This window comes from Oncorhynchus nerka, linkage group LG13, assembly GCF_034236695.1.
Source record: "Oncorhynchus nerka isolate Pitt River linkage group LG13, Oner_Uvic_2.0, whole genome shotgun sequence".
In the NCBI taxonomy this organism is placed as follows: domain Eukaryota; kingdom Metazoa; phylum Chordata; class Actinopteri; order Salmoniformes; family Salmonidae; genus Oncorhynchus; species Oncorhynchus nerka.
In genome coordinates this window covers 97,932,247-97,959,488 of record NC_088408.1, presented here as the reverse complement: position 1 = coordinate 97,959,488, position 27,242 = coordinate 97,932,247, and the positions used below count along the sequence as shown (strand labels likewise).

The 27,242-nt window shown below is 46.6% G+C and overlaps 1 protein-coding gene across 1 annotated transcript in view; it reads right to left on the bottom strand.

Moving 5' to 3' along the window:
• Positions 1 to 27,242, bottom strand: part of LOC115124684 (sodium-dependent phosphate transporter 2) — a 127,764-nt gene that overhangs the window by 40,270 nt on the left and 60,252 nt on the right. The gene's annotated exons all lie outside the window — the stretch shown is intronic.

The window sequence follows — 27,242 nt, the reverse complement described above, 5'->3', positions numbered from 1 at the left end:
GGAATAGGGAATGGGAAATGGGGAATGGGAATATGAATATGGAATGGGAATATGGAATGGGGAATGGGAATATGAAATGGGGAATGGGAATATGGAATGGGGAATGGGAATATGAAATGGGGAATATGGAATGGGAATATGAAATGGGGAATGGGAATATGGAATGGGGAATGGGAATATGAAATGGGGAATGGGAATAGGGAATGGGAATATGAAATGGGAATATGAAATGGGGAATGGGAATATGGAATGGGAATATGAAATGGGGAATGGGAATAGGGAATGGGAATAGGGAGTGGGAATAGGAATATGGAATGGGAATAGGAATAGGGAGTGGGAATAGGGAGTGGGAATAGGGAGTGGGGAATGGGAATAGGGAGTGGGAATAGGGAATAGGGAATGGCGTCCTTTTGTGCACTGCCAGTAATACCATATACCCTGGTACAAGAACGGTATGAACATCTTGATACCGCCCAATCGTGTGTGTGTGTGTGTGTGTGTGTGCGCGCTTGCACGCATGTCAACGTAAGCAGAGGACAACTCTGATAACCAGTCACAATAGGAAAATCATTGTATCGTCATCTGCACTTTAAAAAATAATCAAATCATCCCCGTTAGCTGGACACTGTCGGCAGCCAGGCTATAAAAAGACCCTATAAAAAGGCTATAAAAAGAGTGTGTGGTGAATGAGATGAGAGCTGTGTGTTCAGCGTTGGAAGTAGCATATTGACACCACAACAAGGCCCCTGCTGACAGCTGCTATAAAAGTCTGATCACATTTCGTTGGGTTCTCCTCCACTGGGTTCTCCTCCACTGGGTTCTCCTCCACTGGGTTCTCATCCGGATAAGATCTGATTTGGGCCAGTATCCATAAAGAGCCTTGGAGCAGGATGATCATTTAGGATCAGTATCCATATCAGTATATTCATTATGATATAAAAGGCTACACCGATCCTATATCAGCACCTCCCAGTCATCAGCCAGCACCTAGCTGATACCACTATACAGTCTCCCAGTCAGCCAGCACCTAGCTGATACCACTATACAGTCTCCCAGTCAGCCAGCAACTAGCTGATACCACTATACAGTCTCCCAGTCAGCCAGCACCTAGCTGATACCACTATACAGTCTCCTAGTCAGCCAGCACCTAGCTGATACCACTATACAGTCTCCTAGTCAGCCAGCACCTAGCTGATACCACTATACAGTCTCCCAGTCAGCCAGCACCTAGCTGATACCACTATACAGTCTCCCAGTCAGCCAGCACCTAGCTGATACCACTATACAGTCTCCCAGTCAGCCAGCACCTAGCTGATACCACTATACAGTCTCCCAAGTCAGCCAGCACCTAGCTGATACCACTATACAGTCTCCCAGTCAGCCAGCACCTAGCTGATACCACTATACAGTCTCCCAGTCAGCCAGCACCTAGCTGATACCACTATACAGTCTCCCAGTCAGCTACCACCTAGCTGATACCACTATACAGTCTCCCAGTCAGCCAGCACCTAGCTGATACCACTATACAGTCTCCCAGTCAGCCAGCACCTAGCTGATACCACTATACAGTCTCCCAGTCAGCCAGCACCTAGCTGATACAACTATACAGTCTCCCAGTCAGCCAGCACCTAGCTGATACCACTATACAGTCTCCTAGTCCGCCAGCACCTAGCTGATACCACTATACAGTCTCCTAGTCAGCCAGCACCTAGCTGATACCACTATACAGTCTCCCAGTCAGCCAGCACCTAGCTGATACCACTATACAGTCTCCCAGTCAGCCAGCACCTAGCTGATACCACTATACAGTCTCCCAGTCAGCCAGCACCTAGCTGATACCACTATACAGTCTCCCAGTCAGCCAGCACCTAGCTGATACCACTATACAGTCTCCCAGTCAGCCAGCACCTAGCTGATACCACTATACAGTCTCCCAGTCAGCCAGCACCTAGCTGATACCACTATACAGTCTCCCAGTCAGCTACCACCTAGCTGATACGACTATACAGTCTCCCAGTCAGCCAGCACCTAGCTGATACCACTATACAGTCTCCTAGTCAGCCAGCACCTAGCTGATACCACTATACAGTCTCCCAGTCAGCCAGCACCTAGCTGATACCACTATACAGTCTCCCAGTCAGCCAGCACCTTGCTGATACCACTATACAGTCTCCCAGTCAGCCAGCACCTAGCTGATACCACTATACAGTCTCCCAGTCAGCCAGCACCTAGCTGATACCACTATACAGTCTCCCAGTCAGCCAGCACCTAGCTGATACCACTGTAAGTCTCCCAGTCAGCCAGCACCTAGCTGATACCACTATACAGTCTCCCAGTCAGCTACCACCTAGCTGATACGACTATACAGTCTCCCAGTCAGCCAGCACCTAGCTGATACCACTATACAGTCTCCCAGTCAGCCAGCACCTAGCTGATACCACTATACAGTCTCCCAGTCAGCCAGCACCTAGCTGATACCACTATACAGTCTCCCAGTCAGCCAGCACCTAGCTGATACCACTATACAGTCTCCCAGTCAGCCAGCACCTAGCTGATACCACTATACAGTCTCCCAGTCAGCCAGCACCTAGCTGATACCACTATACAGTCTCCCAGTCAGCCAGCACCTAGCTGATACCACTATACAGTCTCCCAGTCAGCCAGCACCTAGCTGATACCACTATACAGTCTCCCAGTCAGCCAGCACCTAGCTGATACCACTATACAGTCTCCCAGTCAGCCAGCATCTAGCTGATACCACTATACAGTCTCCCAGTCAGCCAGCACCTAGCTGATACCACTATACAGTCTCCCAGTCAGCCAGCACCTAGCTGATACCACTATACAGTCTCCCAGTCAGCTACCACCTAGCTGATACCACTATACAGTCTCCCAGTCAGCCAGCACCTAGCTGATACCACTATACAGTCTCCCAGTCAGCCAGCACCTAGCTGATACCACTATACAGTCTCCCAGTCAGCCAGCACCTAGCTGATACCACTATACAGTCTCCTAGTCAGCCAGCACCTAGCTGATACCACTATACAGTCTCCCAGTCAGCCAGCACCTAGCTGATACCACTATACAGTCTCCCAGTCAGCTACCACCTAGCTGATACCACTATACAGTCTCCCAGTCAGCTACCACCTAGCTGATACCACTATACAGTCTCCCAGTCAGCCAGCACCTAGCTGATACCACTATACAGTCTCCCAGTCAGCCAGCACCTAGCTGATACCACTATACAGTCTCCCAGTCATCAGCCAGCACCTAGCTGATACCACCATACAGTCTCCCAGTCAGCCAGCACCTAGCTGATACCACTATACAGTCTCCCAGTCAGCCAGCACCTAGCTGATACCACTATACAGTCTCCTAGTCAGCCAGCACCTAGCTGATACCACTATACAGTCTCCCAGTCAGCCAGCACCTAGCTGATACCACTATACAGTCTCCCAGTCAGCTACCACCTAGCTGATACCACTATACAGTCTCCCAGTCATCAGCCAGCACCTAGCTGATACCACTATACAGTCTCCCAGTCAGCCAGCACCTAGCTGATACCACTATACAGTCTCCCAGTCATAAGCTACCACCTAGCTGATACCACTATACAGTCTCCCAGTCAGCCAGCACCTAGCTGATACCACTATACAGTCTCCCAGTCAGCCAGCACCTAGCTGATACCACTATACAGTCTCCCAGTCAGCCAGCACCTAGCTGATACCACTATACAGTCTCCCAGTCAGCCAGCACCTAGCTGATACCACTATACAGTCTCCCAGTCATAAGCTACCACCTAGCTGATACCACTATACAGTCTCCCAGTCATTAGCCAGCACCTAGCTGATACCACTATACAGTCTCCCAGTCATAAGCTACCACCTAGCTGATACCACTATACAGTCTCCCAGTCATCAGCTACCACCTAGCTGATACCACTATACAGTCTCCCAGTCATCAGCTACCACCTAGCTGATACCACTATACAGTCTCCCAGTCATCAGCTACCACCTAGCTGATACCACTATCCCAGTCATCTCCCAGTCATCAGCTACCACCTAGCTGATACCACTATACAGTCTCCCAGTCATCAGCCACCACCTAGCTGATACCACTATACAGTCTCCCAGTCATCATCCAGTACTAGCTACCACCTAGCTGATACCACTATACAGTCTCCCAGTCATCAGCCAGCACCTAGCTGATACCACTATACAGTCTCCCAGTCATCATCCAGTACTAGCTACCACCTAGCTGATACCACTATACAGTCTCCCAGTCATCAGCTACCACCTAGCTGATACCACTATACAGTCTCCCAGTCATCATCCAGTACTAGCTACCACCTAGCTGGTACCACTATACAGTCTCCCAGTCATCAGCTACCACCTAGCTGATACCACTATACAGTCTCCCAGTCATCAGCTACCACCTAGCTGGTACCACTATACAGTCTCCCTCATCAGTCATCAGCTACCACCTAGCTGATACCACTATACAGTCTCCCAGTCATCAGCTACCACCTAGCTGATACCACTATACAGTCTCCCAGTCATCAGCCAGCACCTAGCTGATACCACTATACAGTCTCCCAGTCATCAGCTACCACCTAGCTGATACCACTATACAGTCTCCCAGTCATCAGCCAGCACCTAGCTGATACCACTATACAGTCTCCCAGTCATCAGCTACCACCTAGCTGATACCATTATACAGTCTCCCAGTCATCAGCTACCACCTAGCTGGTAACACTATACAGTCTCCCAGTCATCAGCTACCACCTAGCTGGTACCACTATACAGTCTCCCAGTCATCAGCCAGTACTAGCTACCACCTAGCTGATACCACTATACAGTCTCCCAGTCATCAGCTACCACCTAGCTGATACCACTATACAGTCTCCCAGTCATCAGCTACCACCTAGCTGATACCACTATACAGTCTCCCAGTCATCAGCTACCACCTAGCTGATACCACTATACAGTCTCCCAGTCATCAGCTACCACCTAGCTGATACCACTATACAGTCTCCCAGTCATCAGCTACCACCTAGCTGATACCACTATACAGTCTCCCAGTCATCAGCCAGCACCTAGCTGATACCACTATACAGTCTCCCAGTCATCATCCAGTACTAGCTACCACCTAGCTGATACCACTATACAGTCTCCCAGTCATCAGCCAGCACCTAGCTGATACCACTATACAGTCTCCCAGTCATCATCCAGTACTAGCTACCACCTAGCTGATACCACTATACAGTCTCCCAGTCATCAGCCAGCACCTAGCTGATACCACTATACAGTCTCCCAGTCATCATCCAGTACTAGCTACCACCTAGCTGGTACCACTATACAGTCTCCCAGTCATCAGCTACCACCTAGCTGATACCACTATACAGTCTCCCAGTCATCAGCTACCACCTAGCTGGTACCACTATACAGTCTCCCAGTCATCAGCTACCACCTAGCTGATACCACTATACAGTCTCCCAGTCATCAGCTACCACCTAGCTGATACCACTATACAGTCTCCCAGTCATCAGGCAGCACCTAGCTGATACCACTATACAGTCTCCCAGTCATCAGCTACCACCTAGCTGATACCACTATACAGTCTCCCAGTCATCAGCCAGCACCTAGCTGATACCACTATACAGTCTCCCAGTCATCAGCTACCACCTAGCTGATACCATTATACAGTCTCCCAGTCATCAGCTACCACCTAGCTGGTACCACTATACAGTCTCCCAGTCATCAGCTACCACCTAGCTGGTACCACTATACAGTCTCCCAGTCATCAGCCAGTACTAGCTACCACCTAGCTGATACCACTATACAGTCTCCCAGTCATAAGCTACCACCTAGCTGATACCACTATACAGTCTCCCAGTCATCAGCTACCACCTAGCTGATACCACTATACAGTCTCCCAGTCATCAGCTACCACCTAGCTGATACCACTATACAGTCTCCCAGTCATCAGCTACCACCTAGCTGATACCATTATACAGTCTCCCAGTCATCAGCTACCACCTAGCTGATACCACTATACAGTCTCCCAGTCATCAGCCAGCACCTAGCTGATACCACTATACAGTCTCCCAGTCATCATCCAGTACTAGCTACCACCTAGCTGATACCACTATACAGTCTCCCAGTCATCAGCCAGCACCTAGCTGATACCACTATACAGTCTCCCAGTCATCATCCAGTACTAGCTACCACCTAGCTGGTACCACTATACAGTCTCCCAGTCATCAGCCAGCACCTAGCTGATACCACTATACAGTCTCCCAGTCATCAGCTACCACCTAGCTGGTACCACTATACAGTCTCCCAGTCATCAGCCAGCACCTAGCTGATACCACTATACAGTCTCCCAGTCATCAGCCAGCACCTAGCTGATACCACTATACAGTCTCCCAGTCATCATCCAGTACTAGCTACCACCTAGCTGGTACCACTATACAGTCTCCCAGTCATCAGCCAGCACCTAGCTGATACCACTATACAGTCTCCCAGTCATCAGCTACCACCTAGCTGATACCACTATACAGTCTCCCAGTCATCAGCTACCACCTAGCTGATACCACTATACAGTCTCCCAGTCATCAGCTACCACCTAGCTGGTACCACTATACAGTCTCCCAGTCATCAGCTACCACCTAGCTGATACCACTATACAGTCTCCCAGTCATCAGCTACCACCTAGCTGATACCACTATACAGTCTCCCAGTCATCAGCCAGCACCTAGCTGATACCACTATACAGTCTCCCAGTCATCAGCTACCACCTAGCTGATACCACTATACAGTCTCCCAGTCATCAGCCAGCACCTAGCTGATACCACTATACAGTCTCCCAGTCATCAGCTACCACCTAGCTGATACCATTATACAGTCTCCCAGTCATCAGCTACCACCTAGCTGGTACCACTATACAGTCTCCCAGTCATCAGCTACCACCTAGCTGGTACCACTATACAGTCTCCCAGTCATCAGCCAGTACTAGCTACCACCTAGCTGATACCACTATACAGTCTCCCAGTCATCAGCTACCACCTAGCTGATACCACTATACAGTCTCCCAGTCATCAGCTACCACCTAGCTGATACCACTATACAGTATCCCAGTCATCAGCTACCACCTAGCTGATACCACTATACAGTCTCCCAGTCATCAGCTACCACCTAGCTGATACCACTATACAGTCTCCCAGTCATCAGCTACCACCTAGCTGATACCACTATACAGTCTCCCAGTCATCAGCTACCACCTAGCTGATACCACTATACAGTCTCCCAGTCATCAGCCAGCACCTAGCTGATACCACTATACAGTCTCCCAGTCATCATCCAGTACTAGCTACCACCTAGCTGATACCACTATACAGTCTCCCAGTCATCAGCCAGCACCTAGCTGATACCACTATACAGTCTCCCAGTCATCATCCAGTACTAGCTACCACCTAGCTGATACCACTATACAGTCTCCCAGTCATCAGCCAGCACCTAGCTGATACCACTATACAGTCTCCCAGTCATCATCCAGTACTAGCTACCACCTAGCTGGTACCACTATACAGTCTCCCAGTCATCAGCTACCACCTAGCTGATACCACTATACAGTCTCCCAGTCATCAGCTACCACCTAGCTGGTACCACTATACAGTCTCCCAGTCATCAGCTACCACCTAGCTGATACCACTATACAGTCTCCCAGTCATCAGCTACCACCTAGCTGATACCACTATACAGTCTCCCAGTCATCAGGCAGCACCTAGCTGATACCACTATACAGTCTCCCAGTCATCAGCTACCACCTAGCTGATACCACTATACAGTCTCCCAGTCATCAGCCAGCACCTAGCTGATACCACTATACAGTCTCCCAGTCATCAGCTACCACCTAGCTGATACCATTATACAGTCTCCCAGTCATCAGCTACCACCTAGCTGGTACCACTATACAGTCTCCCAGTCATCAGCTACCACCTAGCTGGTACCACTATACAGTCTCCCAGTCATCAGCCAGTACTAGCTACCACCTAGCTGATACCACTATACAGTCTCCCAGTCATAAGCTACCACCTAGCTGATACCACTATACAGTCTCCCAGTCATCAGCTACCACCTAGCTGATACCACTATACAGTCTCCCAGTCATCAGCTACCACCTAGCTGATACCACTATACAGTCTCCCAGTCATCAGCTACCACCTAGCTGATACCATTATACAGTCTCCCAGTCATCAGCTACCACCTAGCTGATACCACTATACAGTCTCCCAGTCATCAGCCAGCACCTAGCTGATACCACTATACAGTCTCCCAGTCATCATCCAGTACTAGCTACCACCTAGCTGATACCACTATACAGTCTCCCAGTCATCAGCCAGCACCTAGCTGATACCACTATACAGTCTCCCAGTCATCATCCAGTACTAGCTACCACCTAGCTGGTACCACTATACAGTCTCCCAGTCATCAGCCAGCACCTAGCTGATACCACTATACAGTCTCCCAGTCATCAGCTACCACCTAGCTGGTACCACTATACAGTCTCCCAGTCATCAGCTACCACCTAGCTGATACCACTATACAGTCTCCCAGTCATCAGCCAGCACCTAGCTGATACCACTATACAGTCTCCCAGTCATCAGCCAGCACCTAGCTGATACCACTATACAGTCTCCCAGTCATCATCCAGTACTAGCTACCACCTAGCTGGTACCACTATACAGTCTCCCAGTCATCAGCCAGCACCTAGCTGATACCACTATACAGTCTCCCAGTCATCATCCAGTACTAGCTACCACCTAGCTGGTACCACTATACAGTCTCCCAGTCATCAGCCAGCACCTAGCTGATACCACTATACAGTCTCCCAGTCATCAGCTACCACCTAGCTGGTACCACTATACAGTCTCCCAGTCATCAGCTACCACCTAGCTGATACCACTATACAGTCTCCCAGTCATCAGCTACCACCTAGCTGATACCACTATACAGTCTCCCAGTCATCAGCCAGCACCTAGCTGATACCACTATACAGTCTCCCAGTCATCAGCTACCACCTAGCTGATACCACTATACAGTCTCCCAGTCATCAGCCAGCACCTAGCTGATACCACTATACAGTCTCCCAGTCATCAGCTACCACCTAGCTGATACCATTATACAGTCTCCCAGTCATCAGCTACCACCTAGCTGGTACCACTATACAGTCTCCCAGTCATCAGCTACCACCTAGCTGGTACCACTATACAGTCTCCCAGTCATCAGCCAGTACTAGCTACCACCTAGCTGATACCACTATACAGTCTCCCAGTCATCAGCTACCACCTAGCTGATACCACTATACAGTCTCCCAGTCATCAGCTACCACCTAGCTGATACCACTATACAGTCTCCCAGTCATCAGCTACCACCTAGCTGATACCACTATACAGTCTCCCAGTCATCAGCTACCACCTAGCTGATACCACTATACAGTCTCCCAGTCATCAGCCAGTACTAGCTACCACCTAGCTGATACCACTATACAGTCTCCCAGTCATAAGCTACCACCTAGCTGATACCACTATACAGTCTCCCAGTCATCAGCTACCACCTAGCTGATACCACTATACAGTCTCCCAGTCATCAGCTACCACCTAGCTGATACCACTATACAGTCTCCCAGTCATCAGCTACCACCTAGCTGATACCATTATACAGTCTCCCAGTCATCAGCTACCACCTAGCTGATACCACTATACAGTCTCCCAGTCATCAGCCAGCACCTAGCTGATACCACTATACAGTCTCCCAGTCATCATCCAGTACTAGCTACCACCTAGCTGATACCACTATACAGTCTCCCAGTCATCAGCCAGCACCTAGCTGATACCACTATACAGTCTCCCAGTCATCATCCAGTACTAGCTACCACCTAGCTGGTACCACTATACAGTCTCCCAGTCATCAGCCAGCACCTAGCTGATACCACTATACAGTCTCCCAGTCATCAGCTACCACCTAGCTGGTACCACTATACAGTCTCCCAGTCATCAGCTACCACCTAGCTGATACCACTATACAGTCTCCCAGTCATCAGCCAGCACCTAGCTGATACCACTATACAGTCTCCCAGTCATCAGCCAGCACCTAGCTGATACCACTATACAGTCTCCCAGTCATCATCCAGTACTAGCTACCACCTAGCTGGTACCACTATACAGTCTCCCAGTCATCAGCCAGCACCTAGCTGATACCACTATACAGTCTCCCAGTCATCATCCAGTACTAGCTACCACCTAGCTGGTACCACTATACAGTCTCCCAGTCATCAGCCAGCACCTAGCTGATACCACTATACAGTCTCCCAGTCATCAGCTACCACCTAGCTGGTACCACTATACAGTCTCCCAGTCATCAGCTACCACCTAGCTGATACCACTATACAGTCTCCCAGTCATCAGCTACCACCTAGCTGATACCACTATACAGTCTCCCAGTCATCAGCCAGCACCTAGCTGATACCACTATACAGTCTCCCAGTCATCAGCTACCACCTAGCTGATACCACTATACAGTCTCCCAGTCATCAGCCAGCACCTAGCTGATACCACTATACAGTCTCCCAGTCATCAGCTACCACCTAGCTGATACCATTATACAGTCTCCCAGTCATCAGCTACCACCTAGCTGGTACCACTATACAGTCTCCCAGTCATCAGCTACCACCTAGCTGGTACCACTATACAGTCTCCCAGTCATCAGCCAGTACTAGCTACCACCTAGCTGATACCACTATACAGTCTCCCAGTCATCAGCTACCACCTAGCTGATACCACTATACAGTCTCCCAGTCATCAGCTACCACCTAGCTGATACCACTATACAGTCTCCCAGTCATCAGCTACCACCTAGCTGATACCACTATACAGTCTCCCAGTCATCAGCTACCACCTAGCTGATACCACTATACAGTCTCCCAGTCATCAGCTACCACCTAGCTGATACCACTATACAGTCTCCCAGTCATCAGCCAGAACCTAGCTGATACCACTATACAGTCTCCCAGTCATCATCCAGTACTAGCTACCACCTAGCTGATACCACTATACAGTCTCCCAGTCATCAGCCAGCACCTAGCTGATACCACTATACAGTCTCCCAGTCATCATCCAGTACTAGCTACCACCTAGCTGATACCACTATACAGTCTCCCAGTCATCAGCCAGCACCTAGCTGATACCACTATACAGTCTCCCAGTCATCATCCAGTACTAGCTACCACCTAGCTGGTACCACTATACAGTCTCCCAGTCATCAGCCAGTACTAGCTACCACCTAGCTGATACCACTATACAGTCTCCCAGTCATAAGCTACCACCTAGCTGATACCACTATACAGTCTCCCAGTCATCAGCTACCACCTAGCTGATACCACTATACAGTCTCCCAGTCATCAGCTACCACCTAGCTGATACCACTATACAGTCTCCCAGTCATCAGCTACCACCTAGCTGATACCATTATACAGTCTCCCAGTCATCAGCTACCACCTAGCTGATACCACTATACAGTCTCCCAGTCATCAGCCAGCACCTAGCTGATACCACTATACAGTCTCCCAGTCATCATCCAGTACTAGCTACCACCTAGCTGATACCACTATACAGTCTCCCAGTCATCAGCCAGCACCTAGCTGATACCACTATACAGTCTCCCAGTCATCATCCAGTACTAGCTACCACCTAGCTGGTACCACTATACAGTCTCCCAGTCATCAGCCAGCACCTAGCTGATACCACTATACAGTCTCCCAGTCATCAGCTACCACCTAGCTGGTACCACTATACAGTCTCCCAGTCATCAGCTACCACCTAGCTGATACCACTATACAGTCTCCCAGTCATCAGCCAGCACCTAGCTGATACCACTATACAGTCTCCCAGTCATCAGCCAGCACCTAGCTGATACCACTATACAGTCTCCCAGTCATCATCCAGTACTAGCTACCACCTAGCTGGTACCACTATACAGTCTCCCAGTCATCAGCCAGCACCTAGCTGATACCACTATACAGTCTCCCAGTCATCATCCAGTACTAGCTACCACCTAGCTGGTACCACTATACAGTCTCCCAGTCATCAGCCAGCACCTAGCTGATACCACTATACAGTCTCCCAGTCATCAGCTACCACCTAGCTGGTACCACTATACAGTCTCCCAGTCATCAGCTACCACCTAGCTGATACCACTATACAGTCTCCCAGTCATCAGCTACCACCTAGCTGATACCACTATACAGTCTCCCAGTCATCAGCCAGCACCTAGCTGATACCACTATACAGTCTCCCAGTCATCAGCTACCACCTAGCTGATACCACTATACAGTCTCCCAGTCATCAGCCAGCACCTAGCTGATACCACTATACAGTCTCCCAGTCATCAGCTACCACCTAGCTGATACCATTATACAGTCTCCCAGTCATCAGCTACCACCTAGCTGGTACCACTATACAGTCTCCCAGTCATCAGCTACCACCTAGCTGGTACCACTATACAGTCTCCCAGTCATCAGCCAGTACTAGCTACCACCTAGCTGATACCACTATACAGTCTCCCAGTCATCAGCTACCACCTAGCTGATACCACTATACAGTCTCCCAGTCATCAGCTACCACCTAGCTGATACCACTATACAGTCTCCCAGTCATCAGCTACCACCTAGCTGATACCACTATACAGTCTCCCAGTCATCAGCTACCACCTAGCTGATACCACTATACAGTCTCCCAGTCATCAGCCAGTACTAGCTACCACCTAGCTGATACCACTATACAGTCTCCCAGTCATAAGCTACCACCTAGCTGATACCACTATACAGTCTCCCAGTCATCAGCTACCACCTAGCTGATACCACTATACAGTCTCCCAGTCATCAGCTACCACCTAGCTGATACCACTATACAGTCTCCCAGTCATCAGCTACCACCTAGCTGATACCATTATACAGTCTCCCAGTCATCAGCTACCACCTAGCTGATACCACTATACAGTCTCCCAGTCATCAGCCAGCACCTAGCTGATACCACTATACAGTCTCCCAGTCATCATCCAGTACTAGCTACCACCTAGCTGATACCACTATACAGTCTCCCAGTCATCAGCCAGCACCTAGCTGATACCACTATACAGTCTCCCAGTCATCATCCAGTACTAGCTACCACCTAGCTGGTACCACTATACAGTCTCCCAGTCATCAGCCAGCACCTAGCTGATACCACTATACAGTCTCCCAGTCATCAGCTACCACCTAGCTGGTACCACTATACAGTCTCCCAGTCATCAGCTACCACCTAGCTGATACCACTATACAGTCTCCCAGTCATCAGCCAGCACCTAGCTGATACCACTATACAGTCTCCCAGTCATCAGCCAGCACCTAGCTGATACCACTATACAGTCTCCCAGTCATCATCCAGTACTAGCTACCACCTAGCTGGTACCACTATACAGTCTCCCAGTCATCAGCCAGCACCTAGCTGATACCACTATACAGTCTCCCAGTCATCATCCAGTACTAGCTACCACCTAGCTGGTACCACTATACAGTCTCCCAGTCATCAGCCAGCACCTAGCTGATACCACTATACAGTCTCCCAGTCATCAGCTACCACCTAGCTGGTACCACTATACAGTCTCCCAGTCATCAGCTACCACCTAGCTGATACCACTATACAGTCTCCCAGTCATCAGCTACCACCTAGCTGATACCACTATACAGTCTCCCAGTCATCAGCCAGCACCTAGCTGATACCACTATACAGTCTCCCAGTCATCAGCTACCACCTAGCTGATACCACTATACAGTCTCCCAGTCATCAGCCAGCACCTAGCTGATACCACTATACAGTCTCCCAGTCATCAGCTACCACCTAGCTGATACCATTATACAGTCTCCCAGTCATCAGCTACCACCTAGCTGGTACCACTATACAGTCTCCCAGTCATCAGCTACCACCTAGCTGGTACCACTATACAGTCTCCCAGTCATCAGCCAGTACTAGCTACCACCTAGCTGATACCACTATACAGTCTCCCAGTCATCAGCTACCACCTAGCTGATACCACTATACAGTCTCCCAGTCATCAGCTACCACCTAGCTGATACCACTATACAGTCTCCCAGTCATCAGCTACCACCTAGCTGATACCACTATACAGTCTCCCAGTCATCAGCTACCACCTAGCTGATACCACTATACAGTCTCCCAGTCATCAGCTACCACCTAGCTGATACCACTATACAGTCTCCCAGTCATCAGCCAGAACCTAGCTGATACCACTATACAGTCTCCCAGTCATCATCCAGTACTAGCTACCACCTAGCTGATACCACTATACAGTCTCCCAGTCATCAGCCAGCACCTAGCTGATACCACTATACAGTCTCCCAGTCATCATCCAGTACTAGCTACCACCTAGCTGATACCACTATACAGTCTCCCAGTCATCAGCCAGCACCTAGCTGATACCACTATACAGTCTCCCAGTCATCATCCAGTACTAGCTACCACCTAGCTGGTACCACTATACAGTCTCCCAGTCATCAGCTACCACCTAGCTGATACCACTATACAGTCTCCCAGTCATCAGCTACCACCTAGCTGGTACCACTATACAGTCTCCCAGTCATCAGCTACCACCTAGCTGATACCACTATACAGTCTCCCAGTCATCAGCTACCACCTAGCTGATACCACTATACAGTCTCCCAGTCATCAGGCAGCACCTAGCTGATACCACTATACAGTCTCCCAGTCATCAGCTACCACCTAGCTGATACCACTATACAGTCTCCCAGTCATCAGCCAGCACCTAGCTGATACCACTATACAGTCTCCCAGTCATCAGCTACCACCTAGCTGATACCATTATACAGTCTCCCAGTCATCAGCTACCACCTAGCTGGTACCACTATACAGTCTCCCAGTCATCAGCTACCACCTAGCTGGTACCACTATACAGTCTCCCAGTCATCAGCCAGTACTAGCTACCACCTAGCTGATACCACTATACAGTCTCCCAGTCATAAGCTACCACCTAGCTGATACCACTATACAGTCTCCCAGTCATCAGCTACCACCTAGCTGATACCACTATACAGTCTCCCAGTCATCAGCTACCACCTAGCTGATACCACTATACAGTCTCCCAGTCATCAGCTACCACCTAGCTGATACCATTATACAGTCTCCCAGTCATCAGCTACCACCTAGCTGATACCACTATACAGTCTCCCAGTCATCAGCCAGCACCTAGCTGATACCACTATACAGTCTCCCAGTCATCATCCAGTACTAGCTACCACCTAGCTGATACCACTATACAGTCTCCCAGTCATCAGCCAGCACCTAGCTGATACCACTATACAGTCTCCCAGTCATCATCCAGTACTAGCTACCACCTAGCTGGTACCACTATACAGTCTCCCAGTCATCAGCCAGCACCTAGCTGATACCACTATACAGTCTCCCAGTCATCAGCTACCACCTAGCTGGTACCACTATACAGTCTCCCAGTCATCAGCTACCACCTAGCTGATACCACTATACAGTCTCCCAGTCATCAGCCAGCACCTAGCTGATACCACTATACAGTCTCCCAGTCATCATCCAGTACTAGCTACCACCTAGCTGGTACCACTATACAGTCTCCCAGTCATCAGCCAGCACCTAGCTGATACCACTATACAGTCTCCCAGTCATCAGCTACCACCTAGCTGATACCACTATACAGTCTCCCAGTCATCAGCTACCACCTAGCTGGTACCACTATACAGTCTCCCAGTCATCAGCTACCACCTAGCTGATACCACTATACAGTCTCCCAGTCATCAGCTACCACCTAGCTGATACCACTATACAGTCTCCCAGTCATCAGCTACCACCTAGCTGGTACCACTATACAGTCTCCCAGTCATCAGCCAGTACTAGCTACCACCTAGCTGATACCACTATACAGTCTCCCAGTTATCAGCCTATAGGTAGCCTAACAGTTAGAGCGTTGGGACAGTAAACGAAAGGTTGCTTGTTCAAATCCCAGAGCCGGTAATGTGGAAAAAATATATATTTGCCATTCTGCCCTTGAGCAAAGCAGTTAACACCCACAACAACTGGAGTGAATGTTGATTAAGGCAGCTCCCCTCAGAGGTGTTTAGTTAAATGGGGAAGACATTTCGGTTGAATGAATTCAGTTGTGCAACTGCCCAGGTATTCCCTTTCCCCCACATTAGCTGGCCGATGACACTACAAAGCCTCCCGGTTAGCAACCTACACTAGTTAAAAACCTACTGCTAATGTCTAGTTTTCAACAAATTGCATAGTACAACTACTATGCAGAAGCAGAAGGACCAAACAAAGCATATACCTACCAGGCAAGTAGTAATTCAAATAAGCATTAAAACATGACCGTCTTCCAGTAGGCCAGCTCCAGTATACACCACCAGCCCTTTAGACGGCACCAAACATTATTTACAGTGTAGTCAGGACTAGTCCGAACCCTCACTGCTTTCCTCCTCCTGCTGCAGCTTGCCGTCTTAAAAGGTTCTTAGTGAGAGAGTCACCGCCACAACACAAACAAGCAGCGAAGAGTATTTTTTTTTAAATGAGCCTATAAGTACATGCAGACTTCCCAAGGCTGAGACAGACAGGCAGCTAAGGGGCTATTCTCAGATGAACAAAACATGTTTATGGATTCAACCAGTTAACACTAGCAACAGCCTAAACTTATTTAGATTCTGACCTCAGACCTGTATTTGGGTGAAAACAGTATATACTAGGTAGCTGACCACTTGTTTATGAGCTGTTCCCAGACCTGTATTTGGGTGACGACAGTAGATAGCTCTAAGCTGACACTTGTTTATGAACAGATTCCAGACCTGTATTTGGGTGACGACAATAGACACTAGGTAACTGACACATTATTTATGAGCTATACCCAGACCTGTACTTAGGTGAAGACAGTAAATTGCTCTAAGCAGACACTTGTTTCTGAACAGACTCCAGATCTGTATTTGGGTTAATACTGTAGGTTAGATGTCTTCTAGGACCCTAGAGACACAAATTCCAGGTCCGTGTCCCAAATTCTTACTGTTGTCTAGGACCTGGGTCAGGTCTGATATAATTGCCATGGGTCTCGGTAGGTGTAATTAAAATGTATTTAAAATAGACTGGACCAGTCTTCTGTTAAGTGAATGGATTTATCGACTGGACCCGATTGCACCTGTCCTCTGTTAATTTTAATGTGTGTGGCATGATGAAAGCAGCGCAAGCTTGTTATGTGTCAGCCAATTGCAACTCAATAAAACGTACAGCTTATGAGGCGGCAGGGTAGCCTAGTGGTTAGAGTGTAGAGGCGGCAGGGTAGCCTAGTGGTTAGAGTGTAGAGGCGGCAGGTAGCCTAGTGGTTAGAGTGTTGGACTAGTAACCGGAAGGTTGCAAGTTCATATCCCCGAGCTGACAAGTTACAAATCTGTCATTCTGCCCCTGAACAGGCAGTTAACCCACTGTTCCTAGGCCGTCATTGAAAATAAGAATTTGTTCTTAAAAGACTTGCCTATTTAAATAAAGGTAAAAAAAATGCCCAGCTGGTTCCAGCTCCTCACCTCACGCGCAACTGCTGCTACTGTCGATTGCAATGATGGAGGACTTTTTCATTCAAGTAAAATTAAAGTTAGAGGAGACGGAGTACGGTGAAAAGAAACCGACAAGAGCTGAGTTTTAATATTGTAGTGGACAAAGATTTTTTTTTAAATTTTCTATCACATTTATCATTTGTTTTCTCATTATCATTATTGCATATCTACTTAAGAATCTAAACCAGTTCTTTAAATATGCAAAAAGTGTTTTGTTTCATTTTGTTGGCCAAATGAAGTTCGGTCTATTTAGTTAAAAGATAGAATATAAGTAGGTCTGTTGTCAAATAAATAGCATTAGCCTATTGCTGTCATTTGTTGGTAATTGCTACAATATAGGCCACACCCTCCAGACAAAAGATTTTGCGTGTCCCCCCTGGGGAGGTTCGAGGAGACAAAAAGACAGACACTCTGGTGATCTACCAACCATCTTTAACAACTACCGGTACTACTGGGGTTTACCAGCCAGACTATTGGGCGCCAGGAATGTGGATTCCAAGGGGAGGAGTCAGGCTATGACACCCCACCTGGTAACAAACGGAAGTAGTACCAAGAGAGCCAGTGACAGTTGAACAAATGTTTCTGAACAAACGTATCAACATGAAGGACTCGTTTGGTATAACTAGAGGCATTACTGTGATATTTATCGTCTTTTTCTATGTCATTTACAAGGAGTATAATGTGCATTTGCTGTAACATGGAATGAATGTATTTATTTCACCTGAGGCATGTTTAGAACCTACAGGTATTTCATCGTAGGGACTGTTGAACTGTTTTCTGTACATTAGAAACATTCTGTGGACACTTAGGAGGAAATCTTAATTTTACGTGAGGACTGGCTTCCGTCTGCCCATTCTACCATAAAGGCCTGATTGGTGGAGTGCTGCAGAGATGGTTGTCCTTCTGGAAGGTTCTCCCATCTCCACAGATGAACTCCGGAGCTCTGTCAGAGTGACCGTCGGGTTCTTGGTCACCACTCTGATCAAGGCCCTTCTTTCCCAATTGCTCAGTTTGGCCGGACGGCCAACTCTAGGAAAAGTATTCCATTTAAGAATGATGGCCACTGTGTTCTTGGGGGCCTTCAATGCTGCAGAAATGTTTTGGTACCTTTCCCCAGATCTGTGCCTCGGAACAAATCCTGTCTCAGAGCTCTACGGACAATATCTTTGAAAACCGATGTCAAAGCTGACGTGCATAACTATATGACGTAATGATGAGCTACACATGCAACACAGCATTCCTAACCTGTCTGCTGTATGGATCGAACAGTCAACAAGTTGAGCAGTCATTTGAAAGAGTAAGTATATTTCAGCGAGACAACGCAAAGGCGAAATCCAGTAATGCCAAGATAATGGAATTAATTTGCCAATCGTTCTCTGTCGTGGGTGATGTTGGCTTTTAATGACTGATCGAGCGCCAGTACATACTACCAAGTGCGCTATATTTCAGATGTTGCCCTACCGGAGTTACACAGTATTACTGCTATTAGCTTCACAACATACTATGGAACACCGTTTGGGTCTTTGCGTGTCAAAAAAGATACATGTCAAATAGCACTATTTGACAAAATAAATATGTTTTTAATTTAACATGTCAAATAACACAGTTCTATTATAGAATGTTGTGTGTTCTGAATTTGCACGTGCAGGCCAAGCACCACCACTACTATCAGTAGCACTGTCAAAAGCTGTACAAAAAAAAAGTCTGTAAACAAGCAAGCACCGGGCCACGAACGAAGTGTTTACAATTCCGCGTTGGTAATAAAGCATTATTTGTTTGACCGCAACTTCTGGGGAAGCAAGCTATCTTTAGCTTGGTACCTAGCTAGCACCAATACAACCAGCCTGAAAACAATGACCAGCAGAACCTGCAGTCATTTTCATTATTCTTAGCAATGATTTAGGAATCCATGAGCGAAAGTATTAGCTAGGTAGCCACTTGTTGTTCGCCATTATGGCCAAACAGTTCTCTTTTTGTTTCATCAGACCAGAGGACATTACGTCCTTACGATCTTCGTCCCCATGTGCAGTTGCAAACCGTAGTCTGGCATTTTTATGGCGGTTTGGAGCAGTGGCTTCTTCCCTGCTGAGAGGCCTTTCAGGTTATGTTGATATTGGACTCGTTTTACTGTGGATAAAGATACTTTTGTACCTGTTTCCTCCAGCATCTTCACAAGGTCCTTTGATGTTGTTCTGGGATTGAGTTTCACTTTTCTCATCAAAGTACGTTCATCTCTAGGAGACAGAACGCGTCTTCTTCCTGAGCGGTACGATGGCTGTGTGGTCCCATGGTTTTTATACTTGCATACTATTGTTTGTACAGATGACCGTGGTACCTTCAGGCATTTGGAAATTGCTCCCAAGGATGAACCAGACTTGTGGAGGTCTACAATTTTTTTCCTGAGATCTTGGCTGATTTCTTTTGATTTTCCCATGATGTCAAGCAAAGAGGTAGTTTGAAGGTAGGCCTTGAAATACATCCACAGGTACACCTCCAATTGACTCAAATTATGTCAATTAGCCTACCAGAAGCTTCTAAAGCCATGACATCATTTTCTGGAATTTTCCAAGCTGTTTAAAAGGCACAGTCAACTTAGTGTATGTAAACTTCTGACCCACTGGAATTGTGATACAGTGAATTATAAGTGAAATAATCTATCTGTAAACAATTATTGGAAATATTACTTGTGTCATGCACAAAGTAGATGTCCTAACCGACTTGCCAAAACTATAGTTAACAAAACATTTGTGGAGTGGTTGAAAAATGAGTTTTAATGACTCAAACCTAAGTATATGTAAACCTCCGACTTCAACAGTAGCTAGCTAGCTTTAGCTTGGTGCCTAGCTAGCACCAATACAACCAGCCTGAACACAACGACCAGTTAAAACTGCAGTCAATTTATTATTCTTAGCAATGATTTAGGAATCCTTGTAAGTATTAGCTAGGTAGCCACTTGTTGTTCGCCTATTGGAATTGAGCGTTATAAGCAGCCAGCTAGCTTCATCTGGCTTGTGAGGCTCGACCGGACCGCGTTGTATAGCTAGTCACAATCAGGACTAGGCACAAAAGTGGAATTTGCTGTTTCCCTTCAAAATAAAAGTATGTCATTGACAGTGATGCAAATGAATACAAATAGCAGAATTATGCCATTATTGAAAAGATCATGCTAAACAAGGTTGGAATGAAATCAACAAAATACAATCATTTGTTAATTTGACAAAAATCTGTTTAAATCACACTGAATGTATTATACTTTAGAATTGTATTGGGGGCATCCTTATTCAACTATGGATTGTGGATCAATGACATGGGGTATCATTCGAAAAAAAGAGAGAATTTCCTTCCTCTCCGGCAACTGAGTTAGGCAGGACACCTTTATCTTTGTAGTGACTGGGTGTATTGATACACTATCCAAAGTGTAATTAATAACTTCCCCATTCTCAAAGAGATATTCAATTTCCTATTTTTTTTTTTAAAGATGTATATATTTTTTTTTAACTACCAAAAAGTGCTCTTCTTTGAGAGGGGGAAACCTCCCTGGTCTTTGCGCTTGAATCTATTTTTTGAAATTCACTGCTCGACTGAGGGACATTACAGAGATGAGGTAGTCATTTAAAAAGTCATGTTAAAACACTATTATTGCACACACAACTTATGAAGCACATGTTTACTCCTGAACAATTTTAGTCTCGCCATAACAAAAGAGTTGAATACTTATGGACTCAAGACATTTAAGCTTTTCATGTTTAATTCATTTGTAAAAAATAATAATAATAATAATCTAAAAAATTAAATAAAAAATTCCACTTTGACATTATGAGGTATTCTGTGTAGGCCAGTGACACAATCTCAATTTAATTTATTAAATGCAGGCTGTAACACAACAAAATGTGGAAATTCAAGGTATATATATATACACTATGTATACAAAAGTATGTGGACTCCCCTTTAAATGAGTGGATTTGGTATTATTTCAGCCACACCCATTGCTGACAGGTGTATAAAAATCAAGCACACAACCATGCAATCTCCATAGACAAACATTGGCAGTGGAACGGCCTCACTGAAAAGCTCAGTGACTTTCAACGTGGCACCATCATAGAAAATGTACAAAACATGTATGCACTGACTACTGTAAGGTGCTCAAGATAATCGGCTAAATTACTACAAATGTAAACGTTAAAAAAAATAGCCTTTCGGGTCTGTTGGGAAAGCCACAGATCCATTTCTAAACGGGTCCAACTTTAAAACTGTGAAGACCTCTACTGTAGGTAGCTGACACATTGTTTATGAACTCTACCCAGACCTATATTTGTGTGAAGACGCGAGCTGAAATGTTGTTTATGAGTTGAATGGAGGCCTGTATTTGGGCAGACAGGGACAGCGTCATGGCAAACAACATAATTTCAGCCTGTCTATCTGGTAACCCAACTGATCACAAAGCGGCAGAACCAGACACTAGCAAAAGATTATGGGAGTAGGTACGATAACAAACACATTTTCTCTCACCGCCAGAATGTGTCAGACAGATGGTTGGTGTGCTGCAGTGGAGTCCGCTACAATAACAGTTTCTGGAAATGAAGGAACACACCTGGTATCAAATACCATTTAAAATCTTTCAAATTATTTTAGCATTTGCTTCAGCCTGACCTGGAGTGCCAGATGCACAGGGTTTGCACTTTCTCATTGTTTCCATTGCACAAGGGAAGCTCAATCAAGCCCAGATTCAGTATTTGTAATGATTTTGAATGGTATTTCAACCCGGGTTTGGACAGAAGCAACCTGCCATGCCCATGTCCCCCACACAGGATTCAAACCCCACAGAGAAATCTCACCTTCTGATTTTAAAAAAACTCATCCTGATACACAATGGAACGGTCTGATTTGTTTTCCCCAAAATATTATCCAAGTCAATTTATATAGGAGGTAAAAGCAGCACATTTTCTCCTACAGAAAGCCTATTGTCTAACAGGGAATTTAAATGTAAACAGCTTGAAAGCCAGACTAACACATTAACTGATTGTGTGCTCTGGGCACGTGGGCTACGAATCGCTTTCCTAAAACATCCCACTCTACTAGCGCTCGTGCCACTCAGACAGAGCCCACCCTCTCTCCAGCTCCCTCCCTCTGTCCCACAGCCCACCCTCTCTTTCCAGCGCCCACCCTCTCTCCAGCGCCCTCCCTCTGTCCCCCCTCTCTCCAGCTCCCTCCCTCTGTCCCACAGCCCGCCCTCTCTCTCCAGCTCCCTCCCTCTGTCCCACAGCCCACCCTCTCTCTCCAGCTCCCTCCCTCTGTCCAACAGCCCAGATCTCTCTGGAACACTTACTTAGTGCCCTATCAGACCCTTGTGTGTTTCGCTGGCCCAACATCAACCACAACACCCACTAAACTACAGCTTTCACACAACGTAGTCCCAACAATGGCTACAGACCGCTGCTTGATCCTCAATGTTGCATCGTGACTCTGGACAGATACATAACCTGTTGGGAAATGGCACCCTATTCCCTATATAGTGCACTACTGTTGACCAGAGCCCTATTCTCTATATAGAACACTACTTTGGACCAGGGCCCATATGGTTCTGGTCAATAGTAATGCCGTATATAGGGATTATATAGTACACTTATGCAATGAAGGTCTACAGTAGTCACAACAGCACTGTAGGGTAGCACCATGGTGTAGCTGGAGGACAGCTAGCTTCCATCCTCCTCTGGCTATATTGACTTCAATACAAAACCTAGGAGGCTTGTGCTCCTCACCCCCTTCCATAGACTTACATGGTAATTATGATGACTTCCAGAGGACGTCCTCCAACCAAATCAATTGTCTGATCAAAGGATCAGAGAATTACCCTGGTACTACGCATGTGTGACTTAGAAGCTTGGTGAGTTGGTGATATTATTGGATAGATTAAGATGGTGAATAGTGATAGAGGCATTTTTAGGGAATTATTCAATTCAGATTAGTTTATTCAAACGACAGGATACGGAGGTAGATTATATACTGTTTTCTTGGTTTTAGAATTTTATTTTTGTGTCGAGTTGTGCCATTTATTTAAATTTTCCCTAACCAGCTAGCTACCAGAGTGCAGTTTTCTCCGCCAGAATGGCTAGCTATCGCTAACGACAATGTAGTGGGTTTTTTTTTGGGGGGGGGTTTCATTGCCCACATTAGATTCAAGCTTCTGGGAAAAACCTGCATTGATTCATGAAATGGATAAAGGTCTGCATACTCAAACTGCTAACAACGAGAAGGTAAGACGAACCCGGGATGTTCTCAAGCAGCTTATCGACACTACTGCCTTTTGGGCATGTTAGGGTGAGGGTTAGGGTTTTTCGGCATGTTAGGGTTAGGGGGTTAGGGGGTTAGAGGGTTAGGGGGTTAGAGGGTTAGGGGGTTAGAGGGTTAGGGTCAGGGTTAGAGTTAGGGTCAGAGGGTTAGAGTTAGGGTTAGAGGGTTAGGGTTTTTGGGCGGGTTAGGGTTAGGGTTTTTGGGCAGGTTAGGGATAGGGTTAGGGTTTTTGGACATAGGGTTAGGGTTAGAGGGTTAGGGGTTGGGGTTAGGGTTTTTGGGCATGTTAGGGTTTTTGGGCATGTTAGGGTTAGGGGGTTAGGGTTAGGGTTTTTGGGCATGTTAGGGTTTTTGGGCATGTTAGGGTTAGGGTTTTTGGGCATGTTAGGGTTTTTGGGCATGTTAGGGTTAGGGTTTTTGGGCATGTTAGACTTGGCTTTTAGGCGGCGCGATGAAAGGGACAGTTCTACTGACAAGGACAACTACAAGGATCTTTCAGAAGGTGGTTCAACTGTGGCACAGAACCAGATAGCTGTGTGTGTGTGTGTGTGTGTGTGTGTGTGTGTGTGTGTGGCCTGATATTCTAAACAGGGAAACAGTGAACGAGACAGCTGCAGCAGACAGACACCAGAACCATTCTAGAACCTCCACAGAACTCTCCCATCTGCTCATTCTAGAATATTCCTGTCTCCTGGTATCCCCATTCGCTACTCTTCCTGGGGTCCACAAAAAAAAACACTGATGGACAAGTCACACAAATTTAAACTACATTGATATACAAACAATACAAATGAAACAGAACGAAGTTCTGAAGAGACCAAATTCACAAACACTTCTATTTATACACTCATCACTTACATAGAGGCTCACATACAAACACTCACCTATGACACAAATCAACACCCCCAGAGAGACTTAACTTCTGTGAAAGCACATAGCAGCTGTAGCCAGCATTAAAAAATACCCATGTTCAAATTTAATTTACGAAATAATTGGACAAGTTTGAATTCTCCCACACCAGCGTATCTAGCCTAATATATTGATGGGAAATTAATAAAATCTTCAGCAAATGCCTTCATCAGAATAATCTGAGGGATTTAAAGTTCTCTACGGTTCTTTACTGTCAAAAAAAAACGTTTGAGATCAATCTAGACAAACCAATGTTTTATGACCACATAACAGTCAGCCTTCCCTCCTAGGCTAACCATATTACCAAACCGCTCACTAGCTAGGCTAACCATATTACCAAACCGCTCACTAGCTAGGCTAACCATATTACCAAACCGCTCACTAGCTAGGCTAACCATATTACCAAACCGCTCACTAGCTAGGCTAACCATATTACCAAACCGCTCACTAGCTAGGCTAACCATATTACCAAACCGCTCACTAGCTACATTCCCTCCTAGGCTAACCATATTACCAAACCGCTCACTAGCTAGGCTAACCATATTACCAAACCGTTCACTAGCTACCTTCCCTCCATTCCCTGCATTTATTGATTACAGTTCTGCTCTCAATACCATGGACCAACAACACAGTGAACGGAATTCCATGGACCAACACAGTGAACGGAATTCCATGGACCAACACAGTGAACGGAATTCCATGGACCAACACAGTGAACGGAATTCCATGGACCACCAACACAGTGAACGGAATTCCATGGACCACCACAGTGAACGGAATTCCATGGACCAACAACACAGTGAACGGAATTCCATAGACCAACAACACAGTGAACGGAATTCCATGGACCAACAACACAGTGAACGGAATTCCATGGACCAACAACACAGTGAACAGAATTCCATGGACCAACACAACACAGTGAACAGAATTCCATGGACCAACACAACACAGTGAATGGAATTCCATGGACCAACACAACACAGTGAATGGGATTCCATGGAACAACACAACACAGTGAATAGAATTCCATGGACAAGCTAAACATATTTACCCGCTTCGAGGAAAATCCTTTCCACTCTACCTCTCCTGCTTTTAGACTAGCTTTCTTCAAATCCAACCAAATTACACACGTTCTGAGCTATATCAGATTCGACCTCAAAATGGCCAAAGAAATATACTGAACAAAAATAAACCGTTCACTAGCTAGGCTAACCATATTACCAAACCGTTCACTAGCTAGGCTATTCATATTACCAAACCGTTCACTAGCTAGGCTATCCATATTACCAAACCGTTCACTAGCTAGGCTATCCATATTACCAAACCGTTCACTAGCTAGGCTATCCATATTACCAAACCGTTCACTAGCTAGGCTATCCATATTGCCAAACCGTTCACTAGCTAGGCTAAGCATATTACCAAACCGTTCACTAGCTAGGCTAACCATATTACCAAACCGTTCACTAGCTAGGCTATCCATATTACCAAACCGTTCACTAGCTAGGCTATCCATATTACCAAACCGTTCACTAGCTAGGCTATCCATATTACCAAACCGTTCACTAGCTAGGCTATCCATATTACCAACCCGTTCACTAGCTAGGCTATCCATATTACCAAACCGTTCACTAGCTAGGCTATCCATATTACCAAACCGTTCACTAGCTAGGCTATCCATATTACCAAACCGTTCACTAGCTAGGCTATCCATATTGCCAAACCGTTCACTAGCTAGGCTAACCATATTACCAAACCGTTCACTAGCTAGGCTATCCATATTACCAAACCGTTCGTTCTATTTCTATGGTAGATTCGCGGCCGCAATTTATGGAAGATCTTTGGAGATAACAATAGCTGGAATGTCAAAGACACTGGTTTCCCCTATCCATCTGTGGTGAAGTTTTCCCCTCAATGTTTATGACAAATCCAACTCCAGAACCAGCCATTGTCTAGCCAGCTGGCTATTCTTTTGAATACAGTGCAGCAACAACAGATAACATTAGCTAGCTAATGTCAAATATTTATCAGAAGCCTGCGCCATTCGTCATAGGAAGGGAATAGGTCGAAATAGGGGGCGGCATTGCCCTCTAGTGGGGGCATTTAATGGTTCAGGCCATGGCCATGGCCTGTTCATGTAGCGTTCAATGAAAAATACAGGCAAAACAAAGAGAGTGATTTACATGAGATGACGCTTAGAGCAGCCTGTACTCCTTGAGGGCGGCAGGGTAGCCTAGTGGTTAGAGTGTAGAGGCGGCAGGGTAGCCTAGTGGTTAGAGTGTAGAGGCGGCAGGGTAGCCTAGTGGTTAGAGTGTAGAGGCGGCAGGGTAGCCTAGTGGTTAGAG